Raw genomic sequence first — 13,509 nt, forward strand, 5'->3', positions numbered from 1 at the left:
TTCCATGGGCAGGCCATCTAGGGCAACATAAGACCTATCTTAGGCTAGGCTCCCGTTTCTTTTGGCCCTCCATGTATACTGATGTACAAAATACTGCAAATCATGCCCCACGTGCCAGAAAACCAGTGCTGTCCGTAGGTCTGAACGGGCTCCTCTATGTTCACTGCCAGTTATCTCTACCCCATTCAAGAGAATTGCAATGGACATTGTTGGACCCTTGGAGAAGAGTAGTGCAGGTTACAAGTATATATTGGTGATCTGTGACTATGCCACCCGGTTCCCAGAAGCCTTCCCACTCCGTTCCATAACCACTCCAAAAATAATCAGTGCTCTTGTTCAGCTCTTCTCTCGTGTAGGAATCCCAGATGAAATCCTGACGGACCAAGGGACAAACTTTACCTCGCGACTGATGGTTCAACTCCACCGACAGCTGGGCATTAAAGGCTTGAGGACTACTCCCTACCATCCCCAAACGGATGGGCTCGTAGAGAGATTCAATCAAACGCTCAAGAACATGCTGAGGAAGTTTGTGGCTGACACTGGTAAAGACTGGGATAAGTGGTTACCCTTTCTGCTTTTTGCTTACAGGGAGGTGCCTCAGGCATCGACAGGTTTCTCGCCATTCGAACTCCTCTATGGATGGCCAGTGCAAGGACCACTGGACCTGCTGAAGAAGTGCTGGGAAGGTTCCCCAGTAGCTACCTCAGGACAGGGGATTGTCCAGTATGTCCTCCAGATGCGAGACAGGTTGGAACGGTACCGAGAGGAAGCTAGAGCAAACCTTCAGCAAGCCCAGAAGGCCCAGAAGAGAGGCTATGACCAGCACGCTCGCCACAGAGAGTTTGAGCCAGGACAGAAAGTCCTGCTCCTCCTTCCCTCGTCTAAATGAAGGTTCTTTTTTAGACCATGTAAATGATGTCATGGTGGAGTCTAGGGACTGCTACTATAGACCATGTAAATGTTGTCATAGTGGAGTCTAGGGACTGCTACTTTAGACCATGTAAATGTTGTCATAGTGGAGTCTAGGGACTGCTACTATAGACCATGTAAATGATGTCATGGTGGAGTCTAGGGACTGCTACTATAGACCATGTAAATGATGTCATAGTGGAGTCTAGGGACTGCTACTATAGACCATGTAAATGTTGTCATAGTGGAGTCTAGGGACTGCTACTATAGACCATGTAAATGATGTCATGGTGGAGTCTAGGGACTGCTACTATAGACCATGTAAATGATGTCATAGTGGAGTCTAGGGACTGCTACTATAGACCATGTAAATGATGTCATAGTGGAGTCTAGGGACTGCTACTATAGACCATGTAAATGATGTCATAGTGGAGTCTAGGGACCGCTACTATAGACCATGTAAATGATGTCACAGAGACCCCCATTATAGACCTCCTGGTTTACAGACTGATGTCAGGAATGAACACACACACACACACACACACACACACACACACACACACACACACACACGTAGACTGGAGCGTCATCTACAGTATGAGAACCTTCTGTGGAGTTAAACCATGGTGTTGCAACCATCAGCTCACAGCCCTAACTTTATGTAGGCTTTACAGACGCTCCCTAGCCACTAATTTTATGTAGGCTTTACAGACGCTCCCTAGCCACTAACTTTATGTAGGCTTTACAGACGCTCCCTAGCCACTAACTTTATGTAGGCTTTACAGACGCTCCCTAGCCACTAACTTTATGTAGGCTTTACAGACGCTCCCTAGCCACTAACTTTATGTAGGCTTTACAGACGCTCCCTAGCCACTAACTTTATGTAGGCTTTACAGACGCTCCCTAGCCACTAACTTTATGTAGGCTTTACAGACGCTCCCTAGCCACTAACTTTATGTAGGCTTTACAGACGCTCCCTAGCCACTAACTTTATGTAGGCTTTACAGACGCTCCCTAGGCACTGACTTTATGTAGGCTTTACAGACGCTCCCTAGGCACTAACTTTATGTAGGCTTTACAGACGCTCCCTAGCCACTAACTTTATGTAGGCTTTACAGACGCTCCCTAGCCACTAACTTTATGTAGGCTTTACAGACGCTCCCTAGCCACTAACTTTATGTAGGCTTTACAGACGCTCCCTAGCCACTAACTTTATGTAGGCTTTACAGACGCTCCCTAGCCACTAACTTTATGTAGGCTTTACAGACGCTCCCTAGCCACTAACTTTATGTAGGCTTTACAGACACTCCCTAGCCACTAACTTTATGTAGGCTTTACAGACGCTCCCTAGCCACTAACTTTATGTAGGCTTTACAGACACTCCCTAGCCCTTGCCTGCAATAATTCCAAGTAAGTGTATCCTGCCTGCACAACCAATGTGAATTCCTGTTCACTGGCGGCATTTGGAACTGCGCATCTGTGATCAAGAATATCAAGTTCTTCTCAGTCTATGCTGCCCTTCAGTTCCTTGACTTTTTGTTCCAGACAGAAGCATGGATCACCCCAGAGAACTCTGCTGCTCCAGCTGCTCTCTCTTCATCTGATAAAATTTTCTCGCATTCCGAAAGCGTCTGGAAGTCACGGTGATGGCACAGGGCTACTTGTCCATTTCCATTCTCAACCGTCCATCTCCTCTCTCACCTGTCCATCTCCTTTCTCACCTGTCCATCTTTATGTAGGCTTTACTCACCTGTCCATCTTTACAGACTCTCACCTGTCCACTCTCTTTATTCTCACCTGTCCATCTCTATTACCTGTCCATCTCTATGTCTCACCTGTCCACTAACTCTATGTCTCACAGACTGTCCATCTCTATTCTCACCTGTCCATCTAACTTTATGTAGTGTCCATCTCCTAGCTCACGTGTCCATCTCCTCTTCACGTGTCCATCTCCTCTCACGTGTCCATCTTTATGTACGTGTCCATCTCCTCTCTCACTGTCCATCTTATCACCTGTCCATCTCTAACTTTCCAAGGCTTTCCATCTCCTCTCCACGTGTCCTCCCTCACTCTCATGTAGGCTTTACCGCTCCCTAGCTCACTAACCTTATGTCCTTCTCCGCTCCCTAGCCACCTGTCCTTCTCCACTCTTTCACCTGTCCATCTCCACTCTCTCTGTACCTGTCCATCTCCACTCTCTCACCTTTCCATCTCCCTAGCTCTAACCTGTCCATCTCCTCCCTCCACCTTTATGTCCATTTCCTCTCTCAGCCTGTCCATGTCCTTTCTCACCTGTCCACTAACTCCTGTAGGCTTTACCTGTCCATCTCACTAACTTTACCTGTCCATCTCCCTTTCACCTGTCCATCTCCCTCTCTCTCACCTGTCCATATCCATTCTCACTTTCCATCTCCTCTTCACCTGTCCATCTCCCTCTCTCTCACCTGTCCATCTCCTCTCACCCGTCCATCTCCATTTCATGTGTCCATCTCCTCTCTCACACCTGTCCATATCCATTCTCACCCGTCCATCTCCTCTCTCACCTGTCCATCTCCTGCTCTCTCACCTGTCCATCTCCTCTCACCCGTCCATCTCCTCTCTCACCTGTCCATCTCCTCTACACCTGTCCATCTCCTTCTCACGTGTCCATCTCCACTAACTCTCACCTGTCCATTTCCTCTCCACCTGTCCATGTCCTTTACAGTCCATTTACATCTACCTGTCCATTTATGTAGGCTTTACCTGTCAGACCTCTTCACCTGTCCAGCCTCTCTCACCTTATGTCCATTACAGACCTCTCTCACCTGTCCATCTCCCACTCACCTGTCCATCTCCTCTCACCTGTCCATCTCCTCCTCACCTGTCCATTCCTTCTCACCTGTCCATCTCTTCTCTCACCTGTCCATTCCTCTCTCTCACCTGTCCATGTATCCATTTGTCACCTTGTCCAGAGCCATTCTCACCTGTCCATCTCCCTCTCTCTCACCTGTCCATCTCCTCTCTAGGGTGTATCAGGCTCAGGCCAGAGGTGTGAACCATGCCCTCACTCACCTGTCCATTGGGTGTGTCCATCTCCTCTCACCTGTCCATCTCCATTCTCACCTGTCCATCTCCTCTCTCACACCTGTCCATCTCCATCTCTCACCCGTCCATCTCCTCACTCACCTGTCCATTTCCCTCTCTCTCACTTGTCCATCTCCTCTCACCTGTCCATCTCCTCTCTTACGTGTCCATCTCCATTCTCACCCGTCCATCTCCTCTCTCACCTGTCCATCTCCTCTCTCACCTGTCCATCTCCTCTTCTCACCTGTTCATCTCCTCTCTCACCTGTCCATCTCCATTCTCACCTGTCCATCTCCTCTCTCACCTGTCCATCTCCTCTCTCACCTGTCCATCTCCTCTCACCTGTCCATCTCCTCTCTCACCTGTCCATCTCCTCTCTCACCTGTCCATCTCCTTCTCACCTGTCCATCTCCTCTCTCACCTGTCCATCTCCCTCTCACCTGTCCATCTCCTCTCACCCGTCCGTCTCCTCTCTCACCCGTCCGTCTCCTCTCTCACCTGTCCGTCTCCTCTCTCACCTGTCCGTCTCCTCTCTCACCTGTCCGTCTCCTCTCTCTCACCTGTCCGTCTCCTCTCTCACCTGTCCGTCTCCTCTCTCACCTGTCCGTCTCCTCTCTCACCTGTCCGTCTCCTCTCTCACCCGTCCGTCTCCTCTCTCACCTGTCCGTCTCCTCTCTCACCTGTCCGTCTCCTCTCTCACCCGTCCGTCTCCTCTCTCACCCGTCCGTCTCCTCTCTCACCCGTCCGTCTCCTCTCTCACCCGTCCGTCTCCTCTCTCACCCGTCCGTCTCCTCTCTCACCCGTCCATCTCCTCTCTCACCTGTCCGTCTCCTCTCACCTGTCCATCTCCTCTCTTACCTGTCCATCTCCTCTCTTACCTGTCCATCTCCTCTTACCTGTCCATCTCCTCTCACCTGTCCATCTCCTCTCACCCGTCCGTCTCCTCTCTCACCTGTCCGTCTCCATCTCTCTCACCTGTCCGTCTCCATCTCTCTCACCTGTCCGTCTCCTCTCTCACCTGTCCATCTCCTCTCTCACCTGTCCATCTCCTCTCTCACCTGTCCATCTCCTCTCTCTCACCTGTCCATCTCCTCTCTCTCACCTGTCCATCTCCATCTCTCACCTGTCCATCTTCTCTCTCACCTGTCCATTTCCTCACTCACCTGTCCATTTCCTCACTCACCTGTCCATATCCACTCTCACCTGTCCATCTACTCTCACCTGTCCATCTCCCCTCTCACCTGTCCATCTCCCCTCTCACCTGTCCATCTCCTCTCACCTGTCCATCTCCTCTCACCTGTCCATCTCCTCTCACCTGTCCATCTCCTCTCACCTGTCCATCTCCATTCTCACCCGTCCATCTCCTCTCGCACCTGTCCATATCCATTCTCACCCGTCCATCTCCTCTCACCTGTCCATCTCCATTCTCACCTGTCCATCTCCTCACGTGTCCATCTCCTCTCTCACCTGTCTATATTCTCTCACCTGTCCATCTCCTCTCTCACCTGTCCATCTCCTCTCTCACCTGTCCATCTCCTCTCTCACGTGTCCATCTCCTCTCTCACCTGTCCATCTCCATTCTCACCCGTCCATCTCCTCTCTCACCCGTCCATCTCCTCTCTCACCCGTCCATCTCCTCTCTCACCTGTCCATCTCCTCTCTCACCTGTCCATCTCCTCTCTCACCTGTCCATCTCCTCTCTCACCTGTCCATCTCCTCTCTCACCTGTCCGTCTCCTCTCTCACCTGTCCGTCTCCTCTCTCACCCCATCTCCGTCCATCCTCTCTCACCCGTCCGTCTCCTCTCTCACCTGTCCGTCTCCTCTCTCACCTGTCCGTCTCCTCTCTCACCCGTCCGTCTCCTCTCTCACCCGTCCATCTCCTCTCTCACCCGTCCATCTCCTCTCTCACCCGTCCATCTCCTCTCTCACCCGTCCATCTCCTCTCTCACCCGTCCATCTCCTCTCTCACCCGTCCATCTCCTCTCTCACCCGTCCATCTCCTCTCTCACCCGTCCATCTCCTCTCTCACCCGTCCGTCTCCTCTCTCACCCGTCCGTCTCCTCTCTCACCCGTGTCTCATCCTCTCTCACCCACCTGTCCATCTCCTCTCTCACCCGTGTCCATCTCCTCACCTGTCCATCTCCTCTCTCTCCCTGTCCATCTCCTCCCTCACCTGTCCATCTCCTCCCTCACCTGTCCGTCTCCATCTCTCTCACCTGTCCGTCTCCATCTCTCTCACCTGTTCATCTCCTCTCTCACCTGTTCATCTCCTCTCTCAACCGTCCATCTCCTCTCTCAACCGTCCATCTCCTCTCTCACCTGTCCATCTCCTCTCTCACCTGTCCATCTCCTCTCACCTGTCCATCTCCTCTCTCACCTGTCCATCTCCTCTCTCACGTGTCCATCTCCTCTCTCACCTGTCCATCTCCTCTCTCACCTGTCCATCTCCTCTCTCACCTGTCCATCTCCTCTCTCACCTGTCCATCTCCTCTCTCACCTGTCCATCTCCTCTCTCACCTGTCCATCTCCTCTCCACCTGTCCATCTCCATTCTCACTTGTCCATCTCTCACCTGTCCATCTCCTCTCCCACCTGTCCATCTCCTCTCACCTGTCCATCTCCTCTCTCACCTGTCCATCTCTAATCCCGCCTGTCCATCTCCTCATTTGAATTCAGTACTGTCACTGTCACTTGTCCACCCATGCTTAACACCTTGATAAGATAATCCACTCCTGGATAACCACCTGTCAAACTCCAGTACACCCCCCCCCCAGGTCTCTGTTCTCCTATTAATCTCACTGTGACCCCCTCCAGGTCTCTGTTCTCCTACTAATCTCACTGTGCCCCCCCTCCAGGTCTCTGTTCTCCTATTAATCTCACTGTGACCCCCCTCCAGGTCTCTGTTCTCCTACTAATCTCACTGTAACCCTCCTCCAGTTTTATGATCACTACTTTGTTGCCAGGAATGAGCCTACACTTTCTGTCGTTTTCCCAAGGTGTCTGCAGCATTGTGACGTATTTGTAGGCATATCCTTGGAAGATTGACCATAAGAGACTACATTTACCAGGTGTCCGCTTGGTGTCCTCCGTCGAAATTATTGCGCAATCTCCAGCTGCGTCCACTTTTCCATTTGGTTCAGAGGAGAAAGGCAACTGCCACGAATGATTTATCATCGAATAGATGATTCTAAACAACCTTTGTCATGTTTCTGTCGATATTATGGAGTTAATTTGGAAAAAAGTTTGGCGTTGTAATGACTGAATTTTTGTTGTTTTTTCTTAGTCAAACGTGATGAACAAAACGGAACGATTTCTCCTACACAAATAATCTTTTTGGAAAAACTGAACATTTGCTATCTAACTGAGTCTCCTCATTGAAAACACCCGAAGTTCTTCAAAGGTAAATTATTTTATTTGAATGCTTTTCTTGTTTTTGTGAAAATGTTAACTGCTGAATGCTAGGCTTAATGCTATGCTAGCTATCAATAGTCTTACACAAATGCTTGTGTAGCTATGGTTGAAAAGCATATTTTGAAAATCTGAGATGACGAAAGGCTAAGCTTGTGAGCCAATATATTTATTTCATTTAATTTGCGATTTTCATGAATAGTTAATGTTGCTTATACATTTACATTTAAGTCATTTCACCAGACGCTCTCTCCAGAGCGACCAAATTGGTGAATTCACCTTCTGACATCAGTGGAACTCCCACTTTACCTGCATCTAAATCATTTAGGGGGGTGAGAAGGATTCACTTTCCACCCTATCCTAGGTATTCCTTGAAGAGGTGGGGTTTCAGGTGTCTCCGGAAGGTGGTGATTGACTCCGCTGTCCTGGCGTCTTTGTTCCACCATTGGGGGCCAGAGCACCAGTTTTGACTGGGCTGCAGCGTCCTGTACATCCTCAGTGGTAGGGAGGCGAGAAGGCCAGAGGTGGATGAACGCAGTGCCGTCTCCCCTCACAGCTCCGTCTCCAAGCACCATGGTCTTGTAGCGGATGCAGCTTCAACTGGAAGCCAGTGGAGAGAGCGGATCTCCTTCTCGTGAGAGAACTTCAAGGTTGAACACCAGACGGGCTGCGGCTTCTGGATGAGTTGTAGGGGTTTAATCTCAGGCTGGGAGCCCCCCAGCGGTCTCTGTTCTCCAGACGGGAATGACTCACTGGATTAGGACCCCCGCTTCCTGTGTGAGGCAGGGGCGTCTCTGTTCTCCTAGAGCATGAACCTCAGGAACTGTGCCCCCTCCATGGTCTCTGTTCTCCAGGATCACGCTCAAGGTTCTTAGCGCTCTCCAGGTCTCTGTTCTCCCGTACGGCGAATCTTGGAACTGGCAGTCCCCCCCAGGAAGAGCAGCTGTTCTCCTACTTCATCTCACTGGTGATCCCATCCAGGTCACTGATTGTCTCCTACATAATCTCACTGCCACCTGGTCATCAGAAGGGGGAAAGGAGAAGATTAATTGTGGAATGAGCCCACTTTCTGTCGTCTGCATAGCAATGATCACTGAGACCATGTGAGGTTATGACAGTTCCAAGTGATCTCACTGTGACCCCCTCCAGGGCCTGTTCAGAGCCCTACATTTCACTGGTGAGAGCCGTCCGAGGAGACAGATTCTCGCTTTGTTGCCACCTGGTAGGAGCGACCTGTCAGGCAGGACGCAATCCAAGCGTCCGCACCGGTGATGCCCAACTTTTCCATTTGGAGAGGAGGATCTGATGGTTCACAGTGTCGAAGGCAGCCGATGGTCTAGAAGGATGAGAGCAGAGGAGAGAGAGTTAGCAGGTGTCGGAGCGCCTGTGATACAGAGAAGAGCAGTCCAGTTGAATGACTAGTCTTGAAACCTGACTGATTTGGATCAAGAAGGTTTCTGAGAGAGATAGCGGGAGAGCTGGCCAAGGACGGCATTCAAGATTTTGGAGAGATTTGGAAAAAGGGATACTTCTGTAGTTGTTGACATCGACGGATCGAGTTAGGTTTTTTGAAGGGGTGCAATGACTGAATTTTTGCTCTCTTGAGTCAAACGTGATGAACAAAGTTGATGAGCGATTTCTCCTACACAAATAAATGGTTGGAAAAACTGAACATTTGCTATCTAACTGAGTCTCCTCATTGAAAACACCCGAAGTTCTTCAAAGGTAAATTATTTTATTTGAATGCTTTTCTTGTTTTTTGAAAATGTTAACTGCTGAATGCTAGGCTTAATGCTATGCTAGCTATCAATAGTCTTACACAAATGCTTGTGTATTTATGGTTGAAAAAGTGGCTTTTGAAAATCTGAGATGAAAAGTAGAGCTAGTGAAAGGATGCCATTTCATTTAATTTGCGATTTTCATGAATAGTTAATGTTGCGTTATGCTAATGAGCTTGAGGCTATGATTACGCTCCCGGATACGGGATTGCTCGACGCTAGAGATTAATGCACATTTTGTGGGATTAAAGGTTGAAAACGGTAATACAGTGCTAATTTGACAGCTTCACATCAAAGTGCATAAACCTACTGTGTAGGAAAAAATAGAACCAGCCCATTTTTCTATCGTAGTTTACGATAAATAGTGCAACGTTTGCCAATCTTGGTGTTCTCTGGCAAATGCCAAACGTCCTGCACGATGTTGGGCTGTAAGCACAACCCACACCTGTGGATGTCGGGCCCTAATACCACCCTCATGGAGTCTGTTTCTGACCGTTTGAGCAGACACATGCACAGTTGTGGCCTGCTGGGGGTCATTTTGCAGGGCTCTGGCAGTGCTCCTCCTGCTCCTCCTTGCACAAAGGCAGAGGTAGCGGTCCTGCTGCTGGGTTGTTGCCCTCCTACGGCCTCCTACATGTCTCCTGATGTACTGGCCTGTCTCCTGGTAGCGCCTCCATGCTCTGGACACTGTGCTGACGGACACAGCAAACCTTCTTGCCACAGCTCACATTGATGTGCCATCCTGGATGTGCTGCACTACCTGAGCCACTTGTGTGGGTTGTAGACTCCGTCTCATGCTACCACTAGAGTGAAAGCACCGCCAGCATTCAAAAGTGACCAAAACATCAGCCAGGAAGCATTGGACCTGAGAAAAGGTCTGTGGTCACCACCTGCAGAACCACTCCTTTATTGGGGGTGTCTTGCTAATTGCCTATAAATTCCACGTGTTGTCTATACCATTTGCACAACAGCATGTGGAATTTATTGTCAATCAGTGTTGCATCCTAAGTGGACAGTTTGATTTCACAGAAGTGTGATTGACTTGGAGTTACATTGGGTTGTTTAAGTGTTCCCTTTATTTTTTTGAGCAATGTATTTCTACAGGATGGTAATAATAATAGTAATATATTTCTACAGGATAGTAATAGTAATATATTTCTACAGGATAGTAATAGTAATATAAAGTAGTAATACCACTACTACCAAAGATTTACATAGGGAATATGGTGCCATTTAAGGTGCAAACACTAACTCAGTGGTCTATGACTTCATTATCTTTATCTTCATCATGTGTGAGACGCACACGCACATGCACACGCACTCACACACACACACACACACACACACCACGGCTGGCATTTGTCACGAGGAGGAGAGAAGGGATTGGCGTGGCCTGGCGCTACAATCTCCTCCCCTCTCCTCCCCTCTCCTCCCTCCTCCCCTTGCATCTGCTAGTCTCTCTCCTCGCCTTGCGCCTTGGCTCATAGCTGACTCACTTTATATCTTCAAAGGCCTGAGCACGGAACCCTCGGAACCCTGGAACATATAGATTTATCACTACGTTGATCAGCCAATCAGAAATAAGAAGTGAAATGTCCCACACCCTCCTGCACAAATGCTGAGCATCACAGCACAGTTTAAATTCAGATCAATGAACAGCATCTCAGGTAACAGCAGATTGCTGCACTGAACCATGTTGTCTGATGGAGACACAACAACAACCAGACACAACCAAAATACATGAATCATCTCCAACAACACAACAGGAAGATGCCAAGAATACAGAGAGCTTTCTCAGTCACAAAGAAACATGATGATGTACAGTATATCTGCTAATGTTGGTTTAACCCTCTCCTGGATGTCCTATAGAGATAATAGAATGCTTAACCCTCTCCTGTATGTCCTATAGAGATAATAGACTGCTTAACCCTCCCCTGTGTGTCCTATAGAGATAATAGACTGCTTAACCCTCTCCTGTATGTCCTATAGAGATAATAGACTGCTTAACCCTCTCCTGGATGTCCTATAGAGATAATAGACTGCTTAACACTCTCCTGGATGTCCTATAGAGATAATAGACTGCTTAACCCTCTCCTGTATGTCCTATAGAGATAATAGACTGCTTAACCCTCTCCTGGATGTCCTATAGAAATAATAGACTGTTTAACCTTCACCTGGATGTCCTATAGAGATAATATACTGCTTAACCATCTCCTGGATGTCCTATAGAGATAATAGACTGCTTCACACTCTCCTGGATGTCCTATAGAGAAAATAGACTGTTTAACCCTCTCCTGTATGTCCTATAGAGATAATAGACTGCTTAACCCTCTCCTGTATGTCCTATAGAGATAATAGACTGCTTAACCCTCTCCTGTATGTCCTATAGAGATAATAGACTGCTTAACCCTCTCCTGTATGTCATATAGAGATAATGGACTGCTTAACCCTCTCCTGTATGTCCTATAGAGATAATAGACTGCTTAACCCTCTCCTGTATGTCCTATAGAGATAATAGACTGCTTAACCCTCTCCTGTGTGTCCTATAGAGATAATAGACTGATTAACCCTCTCCTGTATGTCCTATAGAGATAATAGACTGCTTAACCCTCTCCTGTATGTCATATAGAGATAATGGACTGCTTAACCCTCTCCTGTATGTCCTATAGAGATAATAGACTGTTTAACCCTCCCCTGGATGGCCTATAGAGATAATGGACTGTTTACCCTCTCCTGGATTTTGTAGAGGCAGAATGTGTTTAACATTAGGAGATGTCTAATCAATGGAAGATGGAATTAGAATGATGAAATGAAAAGTAAATGAATGAGAAGGATGGGCTACAGCAACCAAGAGCCAAAAGGTAGGCTGCTACTTAATATTCTGAATGGAGTTATTGTTATGTCTTACTCTTGGGTGATGAAATGCATGCAATGCAGCCTTAATTAGCCTAGCTAGCTAGCGTTCGATTATTTGTCACTGTCTGACATGGAGCACCAGTAGAATACTGAAGCTGAGTACAGCAGATGTCAACCTGATGTATTTCATGAGTCAAGGAGAGGTGGAGGAGGTGTACTACAAAGCTCCAGGGGGTTATACACTTAGACAGCAAAGGCAGCATCTGCTAGTCTGTTTAGCAGTCAGATGCATGTTGCATGATACGTAAAATGGCGCCGGAGGGGAAGGCTGCCATCTTATTGGCTTTTAACCAACCATGCAAAAAAAATTCTGTGTGTTTCATGACTAGTTTTGTACGTAATGTTGCACGTAATTGTACGTAATCAGAATTGAGTTTGCTCACCTAAAACTGGACGAAGAGTTCTTCTTCAATGAGTCGGACACCCGACCAGGCCCAGATCCCTGTTATTGGCTGGAGAAGGAAACACAGATTTTGCAGAAAAAGATCAGCGTGCTTTGTGAGGATCAGGTGACGAGTGTCTACTCTGCCTTTGTCTTCCATCCTGCTAGCTAACGTTCAATCGCTGGAAAATAAATGGAACGAACTAAAAGCACGTTTATCCTACCAAAACGACAATAAACACTGTAATATCTTATGTTTCACAGGCTGAACGATTAATAACATACAACTGGTGGGTTATACACTCCATCAGCAGGACAGAACCTCTGGTAAGACACGGGGTGGGGGCCTATGCATGTACACGTATGTAAACAACAGCTGGTGCACAATATCTAAAGAAGTCTCTAGGTTTTGCTCGCCTGAGTTAGAGTATCTCATGAGGGCCCGTGTTAAGGTGATTGGATAGAGGAGATGTGTTGAGGTGATTGGATAGAGGAGATGTGTTGAGGTGATTGGATAGAGGAGGTGTGTTAAGGTGATTGGATAGAGGAGGTGTGTTAAGGTGATTGGATAGAGGAGGTGTGTTAAGGTGATTGGATAGAGGAGGTGTGTTAAGGTGATTGGATAGAGGAGATGTGTTGAGGTGATTGGATAGAGGAGATGTGTTGAGGTGATTGGATAGAGGAGGTGTGTTGAGGTGATTGGATAGAGGAGATGTGTTAAGGTGATTGGATAGAGGAGACGTGTTAAGGTGATTGGATAGAGGAGACGTGTTAAGGTGATTGGATAGAGGAGACGTGTTAAGGTGATTGGATAGAGGAGACGTGTTAAGGTGATTGGATAGAGGAGATGTGTTAAGGTCAAATCAAATCAAATCAAATGTATTTGTCACATACACATGGTTAGCAGATGTTAATGCGAGTGTAGCGAAATGCTTGTGCTTCTAGTTCCGACAATGCAGTAATAACCAACAAGTTATTGTTCCGTGATTGGATATCTACACTTCGGTCCGCAGGTAGTATAACTTTTCATTACATTTCGTTAGTACAACGGTT

The 13,509-nt window shown here is 47.8% G+C and overlaps 1 protein-coding gene across 1 annotated transcript in view; it reads right to left on the reverse strand.

Moving 5' to 3' along the window:
• The window catches only part of LOC135518456 (ciliary neurotrophic factor receptor subunit alpha-like), a 162,770-nt gene extending 150,244 nt beyond the window's left edge, over window positions 1–12,526 (reverse strand). The window contains exon 1 of the mRNA XM_064943632.1: window positions 12,458–12,526. The gene's annotated coding sequence lies outside the window, so the exon portion shown is untranslated. The remainder of the gene's footprint in view (window positions 1–12,457) is intronic.
• Window positions 12,527–13,509: the final 983 nt, after the last annotated feature.

This window comes from Oncorhynchus masou, chromosome 28 (genome assembly GCF_036934945.1).
Source record: "Oncorhynchus masou masou isolate Uvic2021 chromosome 28, UVic_Omas_1.1, whole genome shotgun sequence".
In the NCBI taxonomy this organism is placed as follows: domain Eukaryota; kingdom Metazoa; phylum Chordata; class Actinopteri; order Salmoniformes; family Salmonidae; genus Oncorhynchus; species Oncorhynchus masou.